This window comes from Rhamphochromis longiceps, linkage group LG3, assembly GCF_057381845.1.
Source record: "Rhamphochromis longiceps isolate RC_006_pf linkage group LG3, R_longiceps_female_GT1.1, whole genome shotgun sequence".
NCBI classification, from domain to species: Eukaryota; Metazoa; Chordata; class Actinopteri; order Cichliformes; family Cichlidae; genus Rhamphochromis; species Rhamphochromis longiceps.
In genome coordinates this window covers 7330678-7350325 of record NC_140559.1, presented here as the reverse complement: position 1 = coordinate 7350325, position 19648 = coordinate 7330678, and positions in this window count along the sequence as shown.

Sequence of the window (19648 nt, the reverse complement as noted above, 5' to 3'; positions counted from 1 at the left end):
CACTGGAGGCGCAGGGGCCCTTGACTCCAGCAGGGGCCCTTGACTAAAGAAGGGGCCCTTGACTCAAGCAGGGTCCCTTGAATCCAGCAGGGGCCCATGACTCCAGGGATGCGTCACTGGAGGCACAGGGGCCCTTGACTCCAGCAGGGGCCCTTGACTCCAGGGACACGTCACTGGAGGCGCAGGGGCCCTTGACTCCAGCAGGGGCCCTTGACTCCAGCAGGGGAGCTTGACTGCAGGGACGCGTCACTGGAGGCGCAGGGGCCTTTGACTCCAGCAGGGGCCCTTGACTCCAGCAGGGGCCCTTGACTCAAGCAGGGGCCCTAGACTCCAGGGACGCGTCACTGGAGGCACAGGGGCCCTTGAGTTCAGCAGGGGCCCTTGACTCCAGCAGGGGCCCTTGACTCAAGCAGGGGCCCTTGACTCCAGCAGGGGCCACATGACTCCAGGGATGCGTCACTGGAGGCGCAGGGGCCCTTGACTCCAGCAGGGGCCCTTGACTAAAGAAGGGGCCCTTGACTCAAGCAGGGTCCCTTGAATCCAGCAGGGGCCCATGACTCCAGGGATGCGTCACTGGAGGCGCAGGGGCCCTTGACTCCAGCAGGGGCCCTTGACTCCAGGGACACGTCACTGGAGGCGCAGGGGCCCTTGACTCCAGCAGGGGCCCTTGACTCCAGCAGGGGCCCTTGACTCAAGCAGGGGCCCTAGTCTCCAGGGACGCGTCACTGGAGGCACAGGGGCCCTTGAGTTCAGCAGGGGCCCTTGACTCCAGCAGGGGCCCTTGACTAAAGAAGGGGCCCTTGACTAAAGAAGGGGCCCTTGACTCAAGCAGGGTCCCTTGAATCCAGCAGGGGCCCTTGACTCCAGGGATGCGTCACTGGAGGCGCAGGGGCCCTTGACTCCAGCAGGGGCCCTTGACTCCAGCAGGGGCCCTTGACTCCAGCAGGGGCCCTTGACTCGGGAAGGGGCCCTTGACTAAAGCAGGGGCCCTTGACTCCAGCGGGGGCCCATGACTCCAGCAGCGGCCCTTGACTCCAGCAGGGGCCCTTGACTCCAGGGACGCGTCATTGGAGGCGTCTCTATCAGTCTGTCATGAATCGCTGTGCGGCAGGCAGGAGTTGGACCCAAAATGCAGGACTCATAGACTCGAGGGAATGAACTCAAAACACAGCTTTATTTGCTGGTAAAACAAACATACAAACTAAACTAAACTGGGAAGCCACAAACTAAGAACTACAGCGAGACACAGGGAGATCCACACACAGCATGAGGGATGACGTCACACCGACTCAGAGAAACACAGGGTTTAAATACACTGGGGAGTAACGAGGGGAATGAGACACAGAAGGAGGGCACAGCTGGAAGAAATCAGGACTGACGAGACAAGCAAAGCAGGACACATTCACATAAGAAACGGACCTTCAAAGTAAAACAGGAAGTATCACACAGAGACGCGAACTTGACACAGTGGAGACAGCAACTAAGAAATACAGAGACATAAACCATAAGGCAGAGGTCTAAGAACCAAAATACACAGGGAAATACTCAGCTGGGAACACAAGAGACTAGACTAGAGAGAGTAACAAAAAACCAACCATGAGAACATAATGCACAATGCCGAGTGACAGAAAACAAGAAACTCAAACATGCAAAGACACAATTACACAGAACAGAGGGGACACAGAGAGACATGAAGGGCAAGGGATCAAAACTAGAAGCCATAGAATAAATCACACACAAGTACAATAATACGAAAATCACAAAGAACTAAAAACGCTGGGTCAGGAGACCCAGGACCGTGACACAGTCTTAGTTTCACTGGATCTCAGTGCAGCATTTGACACAGTTGACCACAACATATTACTCAAACGACTGGAGAACTGGGCAGGTTTTTCAGGAACTGTACTATACTCGTTAAAAAACATACTTGAAGACTCACCTGTTCTCAGCTGCATTTGAATAAAGCACCAAATCCACACTTTTAAGCTTAAATTTCAAAACTAACATTTTAACTACTGATTTTATCTATTTCTGATTTTATTTGTTTTGATTTTATATACTGTTTTTGTTTGTTTGTTTGTTTGCTTGTTAATTAGTTAGTTACTTTGTTTGTTTGTTTAAATCAATTTTAAATCATGCCTTTTATTTGTTTTTATTTCTAATGTCTCTGTAAAGCACTTTGAATCACCTTGTTGTTGAATTGTCAGTGAAGGTTCTCAGTCATTCAGGTCATCGTAGTCAATGGAGCTTGCAAAGAAAAGCGTCTGGACTTCTTTAAGTTGCTTGAAGACGTTTCACTTCACAGCAGGGGCCCTTGACCCCAGGGACGCGTCATTTGAGGCGCAGGGGCCCTTGACTCCAGCAGGGGCCCTTGACTAAAGCAGGGGCCCTTGACTCAAGCAGGGGCCCTTGACTCCAGCAGGGGCCCTTGACCCCAGGGACGCGTCATTTGAGGCGCAGGGGCCCTTGACTCCAGCAGGGGCCCTTGACTCCAGCAGGGGCCCTTGACTCCAGGGATTTTTCACTGGAGGCGCAGGGGCCCTTGACTCCAGCAGGGGCCCTTGACTCCAGCAGGGGCCCTTGACTCCAGGGATTTTTCACTGGAGGCGCAGGGGCCCTTGACTCCAGCAGGGGCCCTTGACTCCAGCAGGCTCCCTTGACTCCAGCAGGGGCCCTTGACTCGGGAAGGGGCCCTTGACTAAAGCAGGGGCCCTTGACTCCAGCAGGGGCCCTTGAATCCAGGGATGCGTCACTCGAGGCGCAGGGGCCCTTGACTCCAGCAGGGGCCCTGCACCTCCAGCAGGGGCCACATGACTCCAGGGATGCGTCACTGGAGGCGCAGGGGCCCTTGACTCCAGCAGGGGCCCTTGACTAAAGAAGGGGCCCTTGACTCAAGCAGGGTCCCTTGAATCCAGCAGGGGCCCATGACTCCAGGGATGCGTCACTGGAGGCACAGGGGCCCTTGACTCCAGCAGGGGCCCTTGACTCCAGGGACACGTCACTGGAGGCGCAGGGGCCCTTGACTCCAGCAGGGGCCCTTGACTCCAGCAGGGGAGCTTGACTGCAGGGACGCGTCACTGGAGGCGCAGGGGCCTTTGACTCCAGCAGGGGCCCTTGACTCCAGCAGGGGAGCTTGACTCAAGCAGGGGCCCTTGACTCAAGCAGGGGCCCTAGACTCCAGGGACGCGTCACTGGAGGCACAGGGGCCCTTGAGTTCAGCAGGGGCCCTTGACTCCAGCAGGGGCCCTTGACTAAAGAAGGGGCCCTTGACTCAAGCAGGGTCCCTTGAATCCAGCAGGGGCCCCATGACTCCAGGGATGCGTCACTGGAGGCGCAGGGGCCTTTGACTCCAGCAGGGGCCCTTGACTCCAGCAAGGGCCCTTGACTCCAGGGACACGTCATTTGAGGCGCAGGGGCCCTTGACTCCAGCAGGGGCCCTTGACCCCAGGGACGCGTCATTTGAGGCGCAGGGGCCCTTGACTCCAGCAGGGGCCCTTGACTCCAGCAGGGGCCCTTGACTCCAGGGATTTTTCACTGGAGGCGCAGGGGCCCTTGACTCCAGCAGGGGCCCTTGACTCCAGCAGGGGCCCTTGACTCCAGGGATTTTTCACTGGAGGCGCAGGGGCCCTTGACTCCAGCAGGGGCCCTTGACTCCAGCAGGCTCCCTTGACTCCAGCAGGGGCCCTTGACTCGGGAAGGGGCCCTTGACTAAAGCAGGGGCCCTTGACTCCAGCAGGGGCCCTTGACTCCAGGGATGCGTCACTCGAGGCGCAGGGGCCCTTGACTCCAGCAGGGGCCCTTGACTCCAGCAGGGGCCACATGACTCCAGGGATGCGTCACTGGAGGCGCAGGGGCCCTTGACTCCAGCAGGGGCCCTTGACTAAAGAAGGGGCCCTTGACTCAAGCAGGGTCCCTTGAATCCAGCAGGGGCCCATGACTCCAGGGATGCGTCACTGGAGGCGCAGGGGCCCTTGACTCCAGCAGGGGCCCTTGACTCCAGGGACACGTCACTGGAGGCGCAGGGGCCCTTGACTCCAGCAGGGGCCCTTGACTCCAGGGACACGTCACTGGAGGCGCAGGGGCCCTTGACTCCAGCAGGGGCCCTTGACTCCAGCAGGGGAGCTTGACTGCAGGGACGCGTCACTGGAGGCGCAGGGGCCTTTGACTCCAGCAGGGGCCCTTGACTCCAGCAGGGTCCCTTGAATCCAGCAGGGGCCCATGACTCCAGGGATGCGTCACTGGAGGCGCAGGGGCCCTTGACTCCAGCAGGGGCCCTTGACTCCAGGGACACGTCACTGGAGGCGCAGGGGCCCTTGACTCCAGCAGGGGCCCTTGACTCCAGCAGGGGCCCTTGACTCAAGTAGGGGCCCTAGTCTCCAGGGACGCGTCACTGGAGGCACAGGGGCCCTTGAGTTCAGCAGGGGCCCTTGACTCCAGCAGGGGCCCTTGACTAAAGAAGGGGCCCTTGACTAAAGAAGGGGCCCTTGACTCAAGCAGGGTCCCTTGAATCCAGCAGGGGCCCTTGACTCCAGGGATGCGTCACTGGAGGCGCAGGGGCCCTTGACTCCAGCAGGGGCCCTTGACTCCAGCAGGGGCCCTTGACTCGGGAAGGGGCCCTTGACTAAAGCAGGGGCCCTTGACTCCAGCGGGGGCCCATGACTCCAGCAGCGGCCCTTGACTCCAGCAGGGGCCCTTGACTCCAGCAGGGGCCCTTGACTCCAGCAGGGGCTCTTGACTCCAGGGACGCGTCATTGGAGGCGTCTCTATCAGTCTGTCATGAATCGCTGTGCGGCAGGCGGGAGTTGGACCCAAAATGCAGGACTCACAGACTCGAGGGAATGAACTCAAAACACAGCTTTATTTGCTGGTAAAACAAACATACAAACTAAACTAAACTGGGAAGCCACAAACTAAGAACTACAGCGAGACACAGGGAGATCCACACACAGCATGAGGGATAACGTCACACCGACTCAGAGAAACACAGGGTTTAAATACACTGGGGAGTAACGAGGGGAATGAGACACAGAAGGAGGGCACAGCTGGAAGAAATCAGGACTGACGAGACAAGCAAAGCAGGACACATTCACATAAGAAACGGACCTTCAAAGTAAAACAGGAAGTATCACACAGAGACGCGAACTTGACACAGTGGAGACAGCAACTAAGAAATACAGAGACATAAACCATAAGGCAGAGGTCTAAGAACCAAAATACACAGGGAAATACTCAGCTGGGAACACAAGAGACTAGACTAGAGAGAGTAACAAAAAACCAACCATGAGAACATAATGCACAATGCCGAGTGACAGAAAACAAGAAACTCAAACATGCAAAGACACAATTACACAGAACAGAGGGGACACAGAGAGACATGAAGGGCAAGGGATCAAAACTAGAAGCCATAGAATAAATCACACACAAGTACAATAATACGAAAATCACAAAGAACTAAAAACGCTGGGTCAGGAGACCCAGGACCGTGACACAGTCTTAGTTTCACTGGATCTCAGTGCAGCATTTGACACAGTTGACCACAACATATTACTCAAACGACTGGAGAACTGGGCAGGTTTTTCAGGAACTGTACTATACTCGTTAAAAAACATACTTGAAGACTCACCTGTTCTCAGCTGCATTTGAATAAAGCACCAAATCCACACTTTTAAGCTTAAATTTCAAAACTAACATTTTAACTACTGATTTTATCTATTTATGATTTTATTTGTTTTGATTTTATATACTGTTTTTGTTTGTTTGTTTGTTTGCTTGTTAATTAGTTAGTTACTTTGTTTGTTTGTTTAAATCAATTTTAAATCATGCCTTTTATTTGTTTTTATTTCTAATGTCTCTGTAAAGCACTTTGAATCACCTTGTTGTTGAATTGTCAGTGAAGGTTCTCAGTCATTCAGGTCATCGTAGTCAATGGAGCTTGCAAAGAAAAGCGTCTGGACTTCTTTAAGTTGCTTGAAGACGTTTCACTTCACAGCAGGGGCCCTTGACCCCAGGGACGCGTCATTTGAGGCGCAGGGGCCCTTGACTCCAGCAGGGGCCCTTGACTAAAGCAGGGGCCCTTGACTCAAGCAGGGGCCCTTGACTCCAGCAGGGGCCCTTGACCCCAGGGACGCGTCATTTGAGGCGCAGGGGCCCTTGACTCCAGCAGGGGCCCTTGACTCCAGCAGGGGCCCTTGACTCCAGGGATTTTTCACTGGAGGCGCAGGGGCCCTTGACTCCAGCAGGGGCCCTTGACTCCAGCAGGGGCCCTTGACTCCAGGGATTTTTCACTGGAGGCGCAGGGGCCCTTGACTCCAGCAGGGGCCCTTGACTCCAGCAGGCTCCCTTGACTCCAGCAGGGGCCCTTGACTCGGGAAGGGGCCCTTGACTAAAGCAGGGGCCCTTGACTCCAGCAGGGGCCCTTGAATCCAGGGATGCGTCACTCGAGGCGCAGGGGCCCTTGACTCCAGCAGGGGCCCTGCACCTCCAGCAGGGGCCACATGACTCCAGGGATGCGTCACTGGAGGCGCAGGGGCCCTTGACTCCAGCAGGGGCCCTTGACTAAAGAAGGGGCCCTTGACTCAAGCAGGGTCCCTTGAATCCAGCAGGGGCCCATGACTCCAGGGATGCGTCACTGGAGGCACAGGGGCCCTTGACTCCAGCAGGGGCCCTTGACTCCAGGGACACGTCACTGGAGGCGCAGGGGCCCTTGACTCCAGCAGGGGCCCTTGACTCCAGCAGGGGAGCTTGACTGCAGGGACGCGTCACTGGAGGCGCAGGGGCCTTTGACTCCAGCAGGGGCCCTTGACTCCAGCAGGGGCCCTTGACACAAGCAGGGGCCCTAGACTCCAGGGACGCGTCACTGGAGGCACAGGGGCCCTTGAGTTCAGCAGGGGCCCTTGACTCCAGCAGGGGCCCTTGACTAAAGAAGGGGCCCTTGACTCAAGCAGGGGCCCTTGACTCCAGCAGGGGCCACATGACTCCAGGGATGCGTCACTGGAGGCGCAGGGGCCCTTGACTCCAGCAGGGGCCCTTGACTAAAGAAGGGGCCCTTGACTCAAGCAGGGTCCCTTGAATCCAGCAGGGGCCCATGACTCCAGGGATGCGTCACTGGAGGCGCAGGGGCCCTTGACTCCAGCAGGGGCCCTTGACTCCAGGGACACGTCACTGGAGGCGCAGGGGCCCTTGACTCCAGCAGGGGCCCTTGACTCCAGCAGGGGCCCTTGACTCAAGCAGGGGCCCTAGTCTCCAGGGACGCGTCACTGGAGGCACAGGGGCCCTTGAGTTCAGCAGGGGCCCTTGACTCCAGCAGGGGCCCTTGACTAAAGAAGGGGCCCTTGACTAAAGAAGGGGCCCTTGACTCAAGCAGGGTCCCTTGAATCCAGCAGGGGCCCTTGACTCCAGGGATGCGTCACTGGAGGCGCAGGGGCCCTTGACTCCAGCAGGGGCCCTTGACTCCAGCAGGGGCCCTTGACTCCAGCAGGGGCCCTTGACTCGGGAAGGGGCCCTTGACTAAAGCAGGGGCCCTTGACTCCAGCGGGGGCCCATGACTCCAGCAGCGGCCCTTGACTCCAGCAGGGGCCCTTGACTCCAGCAGGGGCCCTTGACTCCAGCAGGGGCCCTTGACTCCAGCAGGGGCCCTTGACTCCAGGGACGCGTCATTGGAGGCGTCTCTATCAGTCTGTCATGAATCGCTGTGCGGCAGGCGGGAGTTGGACCCAAAATGCAGGACTCATAGACTCGAGGGAATGAACTCAAAACACAGCTTTATTTGCTGGTAAAACAAACATACAAACTAAACTAAACTGGGAAGCCACAAACTAAGAACTACAGCGAGACACAGGGAGATCCACACACAGCATGAGGGATGACGTCACACCGACTCAGAGAAACACAGGGTTTAAATACACTGGGGAGTAACGAGGGGAATGAGACACAGAAGGAGGGCACAGCTGGAAGAAATCAGGACTGACGAGACAAGCAAAGCAGGACACATTCACATAAGAAACGGACCTTCAAAGTAAAACAGGAAGTATCACACAGAGACGCGAACTTGACACAGTGGAGACAGCAACTAAGAAATACAGAGACATAAACCATAAGGCAGAGGTCTAAGAACCAAAATACACAGGGAAATACTCAGCTGGGAACACAAGAGACTAGACTAGAGAGAGTAACAAAAAACCAACCATGAGAACATAATGCACAATGCCGAGTGACAGAAAACAAGAAACTCAAACATGCAAAGACACAATTACACAGAACAGAGGGGACACAGAGAGACATGAAGGGCAAGGGATCAAAACTAGAAGCCATAGAATAAATCACACACAAGTACAATAATACGAAAATCACAAAGAACTAAAAACGCTGGGTCAGGAGACCCAGGACCGTGACACAGTCTTAGTTTCACTGGATCTCAGTGCAGCATTTGACACAGTTGACCACAACATATTACTCAAACGACTGGAGAACTGGGCAGGTTTTTCAGGAACTGTACTATACTCGTTAAAAAACATACTTGAAGACTCACCTGTTCTCAGCTGCATTTGAATAAAGCACCAAATCCACACTTTTAAGCTTAAATTTCAAAACTAACATTTTAACTACTGATTTTATCTATTTATGATTTTATTTGTTTTGATTTTATATACTGTTTTTGTTTGTTTGTTTGTTTGCTTGTTAATTAGTTAGTTACTTTGTTTGTTTGTTTAAATCAATTTTAAATCATGCCTTTTATTTGTTTTTGTTTCTAATGTCTCTGTAAAGCACTTTGAATCACCTTGTTGTTGAATTGTCAGTGAAGGTTCTCAGTCATTCAGGTCATCGTAGTCAATGGAGCTTGCAAAGAAAAGCGTCTGGACTTCTTTAAGTTGCTTGAAGACGTTTCACTTCACAGCAGGGGCCCTTGACCCCAGGGACGCGTCATTTGAGGCGCAGGGGCCCTTGACTCCAGCAGGGGCCCTTGACTAAAGCAGGGGCCCTTGACTCAAGCAGGGGCCCTTGACTCCAGCAGGGGCCCTTGACTCCAGCAGGGGCCCTTGACCCCAGGGACGCGTCATTTGAGGCGCAGGGGCCCTTGACTCCAGCAGGGGCCCTTGACTCCAGCAGGGGCCCTTGACTCCAGGGATTTTTCACTGGAGGCGCAGGGGCCCTTGACTCCAGCAGGGGCCCTTGACTCCAGCAGGGGCCCTTGACTCCAGGGATTTTTCACTGGAGGCGCAGGGGCCCTTGACTCCAGCAGGGGCCCTTGACTCCAGCAGGCTCCCTTGACTCCAGCAGGGGCCCTTGACTCGGGAAGGGGCCCTTGACTAAAGCAGGGGCCCTTGACTCCAGCAGGGGCCCTTGAATCCAGGGATGCGTCACTCGAGGCGCAGGGGCCCTTGACTCCAGCAGGGGCCCTGCACCTCCAGCAGGGGCCACATGACTCCAGGGATGCGTCACTGGAGGCGCAGGGGCCCTTGACTCCAGCAGGGGCCCTTGACTAAAGAAGGGGCCCTTGACTCAAGCAGGGTCCCTTGAATCCAGCAGGGGCCCATGACTCCAGGGATGCGTCACTGGAGGCACAGGGGCCCTTGACTCCAGCAGGGGCCCTTGACTCCAGGGACACGTCACTGGAGGCGCAGGGGCCCTTGACTCCAGCAGGGGCCCTTGACTCCAGCAGGGGAGCTTGACTGCAGGGACGCGTCACTGGAGGCGCAGGGGCCTTTGACTCCAGCAGGGGCCCTTGACTCCAGCAGGGGCCCTTGACTCAAGCAGGGGCCCTAGACTCCAGGGACGCGTCACTGGAGGCACAGGGGCCCTTGAGTTCAGCAGGGGCCCTTGACTCCAGCAGGGGCCCTTGACTAAAGAAGGGGCCCTTGACTCAAGCAGGGGCCCTTGACTCCAGCAGGGGCCACATGACTCCAGGGATGCGTCACTGGAGGCGCAGGGGCCCTTGACTCCAGCAGGGGCCCTTGACTAAAGAAGGGGCCCTTGACTCAAGCAGGGTCCCTTGAATCCAGCAGGGGCCCATGACTCCAGGGATTTTTCACTGGAGGCGCAGGGGCCCTTGACTCCAGCAGGGGCCCTTGACTCCAGGGACACGTCACTGGAGGCGCAGGGGCCCTTGACTCCAGCAGGGGCCCTTGACTCCAGGGACACGTCACTGGAGGCGCAGGGGCCCTTGACTCCAGCAGGGGCCCTTGACTCCAGCAGGGGAGCTTGACTGCAGGGACGCGTCACTGGAGGCGCAGGGGCCTTTGACTCCAGCAGGGGCCCTTGACTCCAGCAGGGTCCCTTGAATCCAGCAGGGGCCCATGACTCCAGGGATGCGTCACTGGAGGCGCAGGGGCCCTTGACTCCAGCAGGGGCCCTTGACTCCAGGGACACGTCACTGGAGGCGCAGGGGCCCTTGACTCCAGCAGGGGAGCTTGACTGCAGGGACGCGTCACTGGAGGCGCAGGGGCCTTTGACTCCAGCAGGGGCCCTTGACTCCAGCAGGGGCCCTTGACTCAAGCAGGGGCCCTAGACTCCAGGGACGCGTCACTGGAGGCACAGGGGCCCTTGAGTTCAGCAGGGGCCCTTGACTCCAGCAGGGGCCCTTGACTAAAGAAGGGGCCCTTGACTCAAGCAGGGTCCCTTGAATCCAGCAGGGGCCCTTGACTCCAGGGATGCGTCACTGGAGGCGCAGGGGCCCTTGACTCCAGCAGGGGCCCTTGACTCCAGGGATTTTTCACTGGAGGCGCAGGGGCCCTTGACTCCAGCAGGGGCCCTTGACTCCAGCAGGCTCCCTTGACTCCAGCAGGGGCCCTTGACTCGGGAAGGGGCCCTTGACTAAAGCAGGGGCCCTTGACTCCAGCGGGGGCCCATGACTCCAGCAGCGGCCCTTGACTCCAGCAGGGGCCCTTGACCCCAGGGACGCGTCATTTGAGGCGCAGGGGCCCTTGACTCCAGCAGGGGCCCTTGACTCCAGGGACACGTCACTGGAGGCGCAGGGGCCCTTGACTCCAGCAGGGGCCCTTGACTCCAGCAGGGGCCCTTGACTCCAGCAGGGGCCCTAGACTCCAGGGACGCGTCACTGGAGGCACAGGGGCCCTTGAGTTCAGCAGGGGCCCTTGACTCCAGCAGGGGCCCTTGACTAAAGAAGGGGCCCTTGACTAAAGAAAGGGCCCTTGACTCAAGCAGGGTCCCTTGAATCCAGCAGGGGCCCTTGACTCCAGGGATGCGTCACTGGAGGCGCAGGGGCCCTTGACTCCAGCAGGGGCCCTTGACTCCAGGGATTTTTCACTGGAGGCGCAGGGGCCCTTGACTCCAGCAGGGGCCCTTGACTCCAGCAGGCTCCCTTGACTCCAGCAGGGGCCCTTGACTCGGGAAGGGGCCCTTGACTAAAGCAGGGGCCCTTGACTCCAGCGGGGGCCCATGACTCCAGCAGCGGCCCTTGACTCCAGCAGGGGCCCTTGACTCCAGCAGGGGCCCTTGACTCCAGGGACGCGTCATTGGAGGCGTCTCTATCAGTCTGTCATGAATCGCTGTGCGGCAGGCGGGAGTTGGACCCAAAATGCAGGACTCACAGACTCGAGGGAATGAACTCAAAACACAGCTTTATTTGCTGGTAAAACAAACATACAAACTAAACTAAACTGGGAAGCCACAAACTAAGAACTACAGCGAGACACAGGGAGATCCACACACAGCATGAGGGATAACGTCACACCGACTCAGAGAAACACAGGGTTTAAATACACTGGGGAGTAACGAGGGGAATGAGACACAGAAGGAGGGCACAGCTGGAAGAAATCAGGACTGACGAGACAAGCAAAGCAGGACACATTCACATAAGAAACGGACCTTCAAAGTAAAACAGGAAGTATCACACAGAGACGCGAACTTGACACAGTGGAGACAGCAACTAAGAAATACAGAGACATAAACCATAAGGCAGAGGTCTAAGAACCAAAATACACAGGGAAATACTCAGCTGGGAACACAAGAGACTAGACTAGAGAGAGTAACAAAAAACCAACCATGAGAACATAATGCACAATGCCGAGTGACAGAAAACAAGAAACTCAAACATGCAAAGACACAATTACACAGAACAGAGGGGACACAGAGAGACATGAAGGGCAAGGGATCAAAACTAGAAGCCATAGAATAAATCACACACAAGTACAATAATACGAAAATCACAAAGAACTAAAAACGCTGGGTCAGGAGACCCAGGACCGTGACACAGTCTTAGTTTCACTGGATCTCAGTGCAGCATTTGACACAGTTGACCACAACATATTACTCAAACGACTGGAGAACTGGGCAGGTTTTTCAGGAACTGTACTATACTCGTTAAAAAACATACTTGAAGACTCACCTGTTCTCAGCTGCATTTGAATAAAGCACCAAATCCACACTTTTAAGCTTAAATTTCAAAACTAACATTTTAACTACTGATTTTATCTATTTATGATTTTATTTGTTTTGATTTTATATACTGTTTTTGTTTGTTTGTTTGTTTGCTTGTTAATTAGTTAGTTACTTTGTTTGTTTGTTTAAATCAATTTTAAATCATGCCTTTTATTTGTTTTTATTTCTAATGTCTCTGTAAAGCACTTTGAATCACCTTGTTGTTGAATTGTCAGTGAAGGTTCTCAGTCATTCAGGTCATCGTAGTCAATGGAGCTTGCAAAGAAAAGCGTCTGGACTTCTTTAAGTTGCTTGAAGACGTTTCACTTCACAGCAGGGGCCCTTGACCCCAGGGACGCGTCATTTGAGGCACAGGGGCCCTTGACTCCAGCAGGGGCCCTTGACTAAAGCAGGGGCCCTTGACTCAAGCAGGGGCCCTTGACTCCAGCAGGGGCCCTTGACCCCAGGGACGCGTCATTTGAGGCGCAGGGGCCCTTGACTCCAGCAGGGGCCCTTGACTCCAGCAGGGGCCCTTGACTCCAGGGATTTTTCACTGGAGGCGCAGGGGCCCTTGACTCCAGCAGGGGCCCTTGACTCCAGCAGGGGCCCTTGACTCCAGGGATTTTTCACTGGAGGCGCAGGGGCCCTTGACTCCAGCAGGGGCCCTTGACTCCAGCAGGCTCCCTTGACTCCAGCAGGGGCCCTTGACTCGGGAAGGGGCCCTTGACTAAAGCAGGGGCCCTTGACTCCAGCAGGGGCCCTTGAATCCAGGGATGCGTCACTCGAGGCGCAGGGGCCCTTGACTCCAGCAGGGGCCCTGCACCTCCAGCAGGGGCCACATGACTCCAGGGATGCGTCACTGGAGGCGCAGGGGCCCTTGACTCCAGCAGGGGCCCTTGACTAAAGAAGGGGCCCTTGACTCAAGCAGGGTCCCTTGAATCCAGCAGGGGCCCATGACTCCAGGGATGCGTCACTGGAGGCACAGGGGCCCTTGACTCCAGCAGGGGCCCTTGACTCCAGGGACACGTCACTGGAGGCGCAGGGGCCCTTGACTCCAGCAGGGGCCCTTGACTCCAGCAGGGGAGCTTGACTGCAGGGACGCGTCACTGGAGGCGCAGGGGCCTTTGACTCCAGCAGGGGCCCTTGACTCCAGCAGGGGCCCTTGACTCAAGCAGGGGCCCTAGACTCCAGGGACGCGTCACTGGAGGCACAGGGGCCCTTGAGTTCAGCAGGGGCCCTTGACTCCAGCAGGGGCCCTTGACTAAAGAAGGGGCCCTTGACTCAAGCAGGGGCCCTTGACTCCAGCAGGGGCCACATGACTCCAGGGATGCGTCACTGGAGGCGCAGGGGCCCTTGACTCCAGCAGGGGCCCTTGACTAAAGAAGGGGCCCTTGACTCAAGCAGGGTCCCTTGAATCCAGCAGGGGCCCATGACTCCAGGGATGCGTCACTGGAGGCGCAGGGGCCCTTGACTCCAGCAGGGGCCCTTGACTCCAGGGACACGTCACTGGAGGCGCAGGGGCCCTTGACTCCAGCAGGGGCCCTTGACTCCAGCAGGGGAGCTTGACTGCAGGGACGCGTCACTGGAGGCGCAGGGGCCTTTGACTCCAGCAGGGGCCCTTGACTCCAGCAGGGGAGCTTGACTGCAGGGACGCGTCACTGGAGGCGCAGGGGCCTTTGACTCCAGCAGGGGCCCTTGACTCCAGCAGGGGAGCTTGACTCAAGCAGGGGCCCTTGACTCAAGCAGGGGCCCTAGACTCCAGGGACGCGTCACTGGAGGCACAGGGGCCCTTGAGTTCAGCAGGGGCCCTTGACTCCAGCAGGGGCCCTTGACTAAAGAAGGGGCCCTTGACTCAAGCAGGGTCCCTTGAATCCAGCAGGGGCCCCATGACTCCAGGGATGCGTCACTGGAGGCGCAGGGGCCTTTGACTCCAGCAGGGGCCCTTGACTCCAGCAAGGGCCCTTGACTCCAGGGACACGTCATTTGAGGCGCAGGGGCCCTTGACTCCAGCAGGGGCCCTTGACCCCAGGGACGCGTCATTTGAGGCGCAGGGGCCCTTGACTCCAGCAGGGGCCCTTGACTCCAGCAGGGGCCCTTGACTCCAGGGATTTTTCACTGGAGGCGCAGGGGCCCTTGACTCCAGCAGGGGCCCTTGACTCCAGCAGGGGCCCTTGACTCCAGGGATTTTTCACTGGAGGCGCAGGGGCCCTTGACTCCAGCAGGGGCCCTTGACTCCAGCAGGCTCCCTTGACTCCAGCAGGGGCCCTTGACTCGGGAAGGGGCCCTTGACTAAAGCAGGGGCCCTTGACTCCAGCAGGGGCCCTTGACTCCAGGGATGCGTCACTCGAGGCGCAGGGGCCCTTGACTCCAGCAGGGGCCCTTGACTCCAGCAGGGGCCACATGACTCCAGGGATGCGTCACTGGAGGCGCAGGGGCCCTTGACTCCAGCAGGGGCCCTTGACTAAAGAAGGGGCCCTTGACTCAAGCAGGGTCCCTTGAATCCAGCAGGGGCCCATGACTCCAGGGATGCGTCACTGGAGGCGCAGGGGCCCTTGACTCCAGCAGGGGCCCTTGACTCCAGGGACACGTCACTGGAGGCGCAGGGGCCCTTGACTCCAGCAGGGGCCCTTGACTCCAGGGACACGTCACTGGAGGCGCAGGGGCCCTTGACTCCAGCAGGGGCCCTTGACTCCAGCAGGGGAGCTTGACTGCAGGGACGCGTCACTGGAGGCGCAGGGGCCTTTGACTCCAGCAGGGGCCCTTGACTCCAGCAGGGTCCCTTGAATCCAGCAGGGGCCCATGACTCCAGGGATGCGTCACTGGAGGCGCAGGGGCCCTTGACTCCAGCAGGGGCCCTTGACTCCAGGGACACGTCACTGGAGGCGCAGGGGCCCTTGACTCCAGCAGGGGCCCTTGACTCCAGCAGGGGCCCTTGACTCAAGTAGGGGCCCTAGTCTCCAGGGACGCGTCACTGGAGGCACAGGGGCCCTTGAGTTCAGCAGGGGCCCTTGACTCCAGCAGGGGCCCTTGACTAAAGAAGGGGCCCTTGACTAAAGAAGGGGCCCTTGACTCAAGCAGGGTCCCTTGAATCCAGCAGGGGCCCTTGACTCCAGGGATGCGTCACTGGAGGCGCAGGGGCCCTTGACTCCAGCAGGGGCCCTTGACTCCAGCAGGGGCCCTTGACTCGGGAAGGGGCCCTTGACTAAAGCAGGGGCCCTTGACTCCAGCGGGGGCCCATGACTCCAGCAGCGGCCCTTGACTCCAGCAGGGGCCCTTGACTCCAGCAGGGGCCCTTGACTCCAGCAGGGGCTCTTGACTCCAGGGACGCGTCATTGGAGGCGTCTCTATCAGTCTGTCATGAATCGCTGTGCGGCAGGCGGGAGTTGGACCCAAAATGCAGGACTCACAGACTCGAGGGAATGAACTCAAAACACAGCTTTATTTGCTGGTAAAACAAACATACAAACTAAACTAAACTGGGAAGCCACAAACTAAGAACTACAGCGAGACACAGGGAGATCCACACACAGCATGAGGGATAACGTCACACCGACTCAGAGAAACACAGGGTTTAAATACACTGGGGAGTAACGAGGGGAATGAGACACAGAAGGAGGGCACAGCTGGAAGAAATCAGGACTGACGAGACAAGCAAAGCAGGACACATTCACATAAGAAACGGACCTTCAAAGTAAAACAGGAAGTATCACACAGAGACGCGAACTTGACACAGTGGAGACAGCAACTAAGAAATACAGAGACATAAACCATAAGGCAGAGGTCTAAGAACCAAAATACACAGGGAAATACTCAGCTGGGAACACAAGAGACTAGACTAGAGAGAGTAACAAAAAACCAACCATGAGAACATAATGCACAATGCCGAGTGACAGAAAACAAGAAACTCAAACATGCAAAGACACAATTACACAGAACAGAGGGGACACAGAGAGACATGAAGGGCAAGGGATCAAAACTAGAAGCCATAGAATAAATCACACACAAGTACAATAATACGAAAATCACAAAGAACTAAAAACGCTGGGTCAGGAGACCCAGGACCGTGACACAGTCTTAGTTTCACTGGATCTCAGTGCAGCATTTGACACAGTTGACCACAACATATTACTCAAACGACTGGAGAACTGGGCAGGTTTTTCAGGAACTGTACTATACTCGTTAAAAAACATACTTGAAGACTCACCTGTTCTCAGCTGCATTTGAATAAAGCACCAAATCCACACTTTTAAGCTTAAATTTCAAAACTAACATTTTAACTACTGATTTTATCTATTTATGATTTTATTTGTTTTGATTTTATATACTGTTTTTGTTTGTTTGTTTGTTTGCTTGTTAATTAGTTAGTTACTTTGTTTGTTTGTTTAAATCAATTTTAAATCATGCCTTTTATTTGTTTTTATTTCTAATGTCTCTGTAAAGCACTTTGAATCACCTTGTTGTTGAATTGTCAGTGAAGGTTCTCAGTCATTCAGGTCATCGTAGTCAATGGAGCTTGCAAAGAAAAGCGTCTGGACTTCTTTAAGTTGCTTGAAGACGTTTCACTTCACAGCAGGGGCCCTTGACCCCAGGGACGCGTCATTTGAGGCGCAGGGGCCCTTGACTCCAGCAGGGGCCCTTGACTAAAGCAGGGGCCCTTGACTCAAGCAGGGGCCCTTGACTCCAGCAGGGGCCCTTGACCCCAGGGACGCGTCATTTGAGGCGCAGGGGCCCTTGACTCCAGCAGGGGCCCTTGACTCCAGCAGGGGCCCTTGACTCCAGGGATTTTTCACTGGAGGCGCAGGGGCCCTTGACTCCAGCAGGGGCCCTTGACTCCAGCAGGGGCCCTTGACTCCAGGGATTTTTCACTGGAGGCGCAGGGGCCCTTGACTCCAGCAGGGGCCCTTGACTCCAGCAGGCTCCCTTGACTCCAGCAGGGGCCCTTGACTCGGGAAGGGGCCCTTGACTAAAGCAGGGGCCCTTGACTCCAGCAGGGGCCCTTGAATCCAGGGATGCGTCACTCGAGGCGCAGGGGCCCTTGACTCCAGCAGGGGCCCTGCACCTCCAGCAGGGGCCACATGACTCCAGGGATGCGTCACTGGAGGCGCAGGGGCCCTTGACTCCAGCAGGGGCCCTTGACTAAAGAAGGGGCCCTTGACTCAAGCAGGGTCCCTTGAATCCAGCAGGGGCCCATGACTCCAGGGATGCGTCACTGGAGGCACAGGGGCCCTTGACTCCAGCAGGGGCCCTTGACTCCAGGGACACGTCACTGGAGGCGCAGGGGCCCTTGACTCCAGCAGGGGCCCTTGACTCCAGCAGGGGAGCTTGACTGCAGGGACGCGTCACTGGAGGCGCAGGGGCCTTTGACTCCAGCAGGGGCCCTTGACTCCAGCAGGGGCCCTTGACACAAGCAGGGGCCCTAGACTCCAGGGACGCGTCACTGGAGGCACAGGGGCCCTTGAGTTCAGCAGGGGCCCTTGACTCCAGCAGGGGCCCTTGACTAAAGAAGGGGCCCTTGACTCAAGCAGGGGCCCTTGACTCCAGCAGGGGCCACATGACTCCAGGGATGCGTCACTGGAGGCGCAGGGGCCCTTGACTCCAGCAGGGGCCCTTGACTAAAGAAGGGGCCCTTGACTCAAGCAGGGTCCCTTGAATCCAGCAGGGGCCCATGACTCCAGGGATGCGTCACTGGAGGCGCAGGGGCCCTTGACTCCAGCAGGGGCCCTTGACTCCAGGGACACGTCACTGGAGGCGCAGGGGCCCTTGACTCCAGCAGGGGCCCTTGACTCCAGCAGGGGCCCTTGACTCAAGCAGGGGCCCTAGTCTCCAGGGACGCGTCACTGGAGGCACAGGGGCCCTTGAGTTCAGCAGGGGCCCTTGACTCCAGCAGGGGCCCTTGACTAAAGAAGGGGCCCTTGACTAAAGAAGGGGCCCTTGACTCAAGCAGGGTCCCTTGAATCCAGCAGGGGCCCTTGACTCCAGGGATGCGTCACTGGAGGCGCAGGGGCCCTTGACTCCAGCAGGGGCCCTTGACTCCAGCAGGGGCCCTTGACTCCAGCAGGGGCCCTTGACTCGGGAAGGGGCCCTTGACTAAAGCAGGGGCCCTTGACTCCAGCGGGGGCCCATGACTCCAGCAGCGGCCCTTGACTCCAGCAGGGGCCCTTGACTCCAGCAGGGGCCCTTGACTCCAGCAGGGGCCCTTGACTCCAGCAGGGGCCCTTGACTCCAGGGACGCGTCATTGGAGGCGTCTCTATCAGTCTGTCATGAATCGCTGTGCGGCAGGCGGGAGTTGGACCCAAAATGCAGGACTCATAGACTCGAGGGAATGAACTCAAAACACAGCTTTATTTGCTGGTAAAACAAACATACAAACTAAACTAAACTGGGAAGCCACAAACTAAGAACTACAGCGAGACACAGGGAGATCCACACACAGCATGAGGGATGACGTCACACCGACTCAGAGAAACACAGGGTTTAAATACACTGGGGAGTAACGAGGGGAATGAGACACAGAAGGAGGGCACAGCTGGAAGAAATCAGGACTGACGAGACAAGCAAAGCAGGACACATTCACATAAGAAACGGACCTTCAAAGTAAAACAGGAAGTATCACACAGAGACGCGAACTTGACACAGTGGAGACAGCAACTAAGAAATACAGAGACATAAACCATAAGGCAGAGGTCTAAGAACCAAAATACACAGGGAAATACTCAGCTGGGAACACAAGAGACTAGACTAGAGAGAGTAACAAAAAACCAACCATGAGAACATAATGCACAATGCCGAGTGACAGAAAACAAGAAACTCAAACATGCAAAGACACAATTACACAGAACAGAGGGGACACAGAGAGACATGAAGGGCAAGGGATCAAAACTAGAAGCCATAGAATAAATCACACACAAGTACAATAATACGAAAATCACAAAGAACTAAAAACGCTGGGTCAGGAGACCCAGGACCGTGACACAGTCTTAGTTTCACTGGATCTCAGTGCAGCATTTGACACAGTTGACCACAACATATTACTCAAACGACTGGAGAACTGGGCAGGTTTTTCAGGAACTGTACTATACTCGTTAAAAAACATACTTGAAGACTCACCTGTTCTCAGCTGCATTTGAATAAAGCACCAAATCCACACTTTTAAGCTTAAATTTCAAAACTAACATTTTAACTACTGATTTTATCTATTTATGATTTTATTTGTTTTGATTTTATATACTGTTTTTGTTTGTTTGTTTGTTTGCTTGTTAATTAGTTAGTTAC